The sequence below is a fragment of the Zingiber officinale genome, chromosome 9A, assembly GCF_018446385.1.
Source record: "Zingiber officinale cultivar Zhangliang chromosome 9A, Zo_v1.1, whole genome shotgun sequence".
In the NCBI taxonomy this organism is placed as follows: Eukaryota; Viridiplantae; Streptophyta; class Magnoliopsida; order Zingiberales; family Zingiberaceae; genus Zingiber; species Zingiber officinale.
In genome coordinates this window covers 48,184,092-48,188,236 of record NC_056002.1, presented here as the reverse complement: position 1 = coordinate 48,188,236, position 4,145 = coordinate 48,184,092, and the positions used below count along the sequence as shown (strand labels likewise).

The 4,145-nt window shown below is 27.9% G+C and overlaps 1 non-coding gene across 1 annotated transcript; it reads right to left on the bottom strand.

Annotated features, from left to right (window-relative positions):
* Positions 1–3,387: 3,387 nt before the first annotated feature.
* TRNAS-AGA lies at positions 3,388–3,469 on the bottom strand. The gene has a single exon. It is a non-coding gene; the product is annotated as a tRNA-Ser (tRNA).
* Between the last annotated feature and the right edge of the window lie 676 nt (positions 3,470–4,145).

Sequence of the window (4,145 nt, the reverse complement as noted above, 5' to 3'; positions counted from 1 at the left end):
AGGAAAAAGAACATTGGAAAAATGTATTAATAAGAATTATTGCTATAGTTAAAAATCTTGCAAAAAATAATTTGGCATTTCATGGCACAAATGAGAAAATTTATCAAGATAACAATGGAAATTTTTTAGGTTTAATTGAAATGATAGCAGAATTTGATCCTATAATACAAGAACACCTTAAACGTATTCAAAATGGTAAAATTCATAATCATTATCTTGGTCATAATATACAAAATGAGTTAATAAATATATTAGGAAAAGAAGTAAATAATATTATAATTAAAAAAATAAAAGAAGCAAAATACTTTTTAGTTATACTTGATTGTACTCCTGATGTAAGTCATCAAGAACAAATGTCTCTTATATTAAGATGTGTAGATATTTCAACAAGTCCAATCAAGATAGAAGAATATTTTATAGAATTTTTAAAAATATATGATACATCAAGAAAAGGTCTTTTTGATACACTTATTAATGTAATAAAGAAAATTGAACTGAATGTAAATGACATAAGAGGACAAGGATTTGATAATGAGGCTAATATGAAAGGTAAACAACAAGGCGTACAAAAGAGATTGTTAAATATAAACTATAGAGCTTTTTATACACTATGTGGTTGTCATAGTCTTAATTTAGTACTATGTGATATGGCTAATTCTTGTCCTAGTGCTATAACATTTTTTGGTGTGATACAATGTATTTACTCATTATTTTCTTCTTCTACAAAAAGATGAAAAATTTTACAAGGCCATGTTTCTAATTTAACTCTTAAACTGTTATCACAAATACGTTGGGAAAGTCATATTGAAAGCATTAAAATAATAAAATATCAAGCTCCACGTATAAGAGAAGCTTTATATAAATTTGCAGAAATTAGTGAAGATCCTAAAACAAAAAGTGAAGCAAATTCTTTAGCAACATATGAGTTTGAAAATTTTGAATTTCTATTAGGTATGGTTATTTGGTATGATATATTATTTGTAGTTAACACTGTTAGTAAATTTTTACAATATAAAGATATGAATATTGCTATTGCATTAGATCAGTTAAAAGGTCTTGTTTCTTTTTTTTAATGATTATAGAGAAAATGGATTTATATCTGCTATGATTTCTGCTAAAGAGATTGCAAATGAAATGAATATAGAACCAAAATTTCGTGAAAAACGTGTAATTAGAAGAAATAAACGATTTGATGAGAATAAAATTAATGAAGTGAAGCTTTCACCCGAAGAATCTTTTAAAATTAATTACTTTAATTATATTATTGATCATGCCATTTCTTCACTTCAAAGTAGATTTGAACAATTTAAAATATATGAAGATAATTTTAATTTTTTATATGATGTAGAAAAGTTAAAATTGCTTGATGATGAATTTTTAAAAATAAAGTGTTTAAATCTTGAAAACTTTTTAAAACATGACATGTTATCTGATATCGATGGTTTAGATTTATTTTTAGAATTAAAAGTTTTAAGAGAAATAATAAATCCAGAATTAAAAACCGCACTTAGGTATTGAACCTTATAAAAAAATTAAATTCTTTTCCAAATGCATGGATAGCTTATAGAATATTATTAACTATATCTGTTAGTGTAGCTTCGGCAGAAAGAAGTTTTTCAAAATTAAAATTAATAAAGTCTTATTTACGTTCAATAATGTCTCAAGAAAGATTAAATAATCTAGCAATTTTATCAATTGAAAAAAAAATATTATCAAAACTCGAATATAAAGATTTAATTACTAATTTTGCATCTCAAAAAGTTAGAAAACTAAATTTTACATAAAAAATTATTTTAAATTAATAGTTTATTTAAATTAATAGTTTATTTTTTTAAAAAAAAATTTTAAACCCACCATTGTCGGTCCCAAGTCCGAATGAAAAAGGGTGAGGAAAATTTTTTTTTAAAAAAAATATTAAAGGTCTAAATATTTTTTTTTTCCTAGGGCCTCATAGAACCTTGAGACGGCCCTGCCCAAATGCAAACGCTTATTGAACTTTCAACACTTGCCAAGTGTGAAGTCGATCTCAATCAACTTGGGCTTTCCATATGCTAAATGTTTGGTCGACATCGATTCACTTGAGCTTCTCATATGCCAAATGCCCATTTTGATTTCATTTATAATCAAATTATCTAGTCAAACTTAACATATTTGACTTATCATCTCTATTTATGTCTAACATATTGTCTAAACATCAAAATAAAAATCTAGGACAATTTAGCCATGGGATGATTGCACCAACATGCAAGACGAGGAGGGTCAAGGCAACAAGAATGATATCTGACGGAGGCAAATTATGCAAATGAAGGGATGAATGATGACATGTGAAGAAGTTGAGGGTTTGTGCAAATCCAAGGTAATGAGTAGGCTGACCGGAGATGGCCAAGGGCATAGTCAAGTTACAATGGTAAAACTTTGGTAAACTATAAGTATTAAGTGACTTGTATAGGTTTGACTAGTCAACTAGTGTGGATTGAAGTCAACTGGTGGGTGAGTCGATTAAAGAAACAGGAACTTCATTGTTAAACTAAAATTCCAAAGTTATGATAAGCTAAGTTTCATGAAAATTAATTATTTATATCAAGTTTGACACAAAGATGCTAATTGGCAAAAATGTTTAGTATTTTGTTCGAGCATGAGTATGAGTTAATATGCTTTTTTTTTTTAAAAAAAAAGTTTTTAATAACCATTTTAAATTATATTTTAAAAGTATCATCAATATAAATGATCATTTTCATAATTTTTTATAAAATTAATGATATTTGACTCAAATACATATATAAACATCCTAAATCAAATCTATTACTCCCAATATTTTATGTCCCTCAATATAATATTATTTTGTTATCTGTAAGCTAGTTTAGGTGAAAGTCCTGTCTCAGTGACTATATTAATTAGTCTACTACTATGCATGTGCTTAGTGAGTCCACTGTAAAAATATTTTTACTTAAATATATTATTAATATAAAAAATACTATTTTAACATGATGATTCTTTAAATCTTAAACTATAAGAGAGAGCTGTTTTACTACTACAAAAAATATTTATTTTCTATTTGATTTTTTTTTAAAAGATACTAATAAGTATATTTTATTTTCCTTATCATTGTAGATTTTTTCTTATGACTTGTTATATTAAAATAACAAAAAGATTAATTTAATAAAAAAATCAAATTATTAACATAATATGCCACTGTTAATTAACAATTATAGTAAACACTACAACTGATCTGATTATCACATCTTAGTTCTGGATTTATGCGGTAAGTGACTTAGGAGGGAAACCGTTTACTCTGGAGAAGTTTGGATTTAAATTATCGAAAAAGAATTTTTTTTTTTTTAGAATTTCTTAAATGCAAATATATAAAACAAACATTTCCTGAGAGTTCGTGGTCGGCAGGATTCGAACCTGCGCGGGCAAAGCCCACATGATTTCTAGTCATGCCCGATAACCACTCCGGCACGACCACATTTTTGAAACCTTTGCAGATTTTATTATAATATAAATAATATAATCTAAGTTTGTGATCTTTTTACTCTTCGCCCTCCAACGTACGCCGCCGCCGCTGCTGCTTCCCCACTCTCCTCTGAACTGGCCAACGAGCACGCACCATCGCCCCTCACCTTCTTCCTCGCCGCCCAACCTCTTCGGCATGTACTCCTCTTGCCACACTATGCCACACTCGGCCCTCTCCAACCGCATCCTGTGGACTAAAAGAGATATAACAGAATTATCCAAATTAACTGGATCAAATTACCAAATCAAATCATATTAGTATTTGGATTATTCTAATAATTCTGTTATAATTATTCTCAGAATTATTCTTAGAATAATTCTGTTATTTATTAATTAGTTATTTGACCAAGTACTTTTGAACATTATATACTGTATTGTCCTTAGGACAAATATCAATGAACAATAGATTTTATTATTCTCATCTTATTCCTTCCTCTCTCCCTATTCTTCCTCTTACATGGTATCAGAGCCATCTCTCTCTCTCTCTCTTTTTTATCTTCCCTCAATTTCTTAAGGCGGAGATCGTATAAACGACGAATTTTAAAATTTTCCCTCAAACCTCTTATTTTCTCCTACGTGTTTTAATTTTCTTATTCTTCTTTATTTTTCAGAACAAACGAAAAATACTT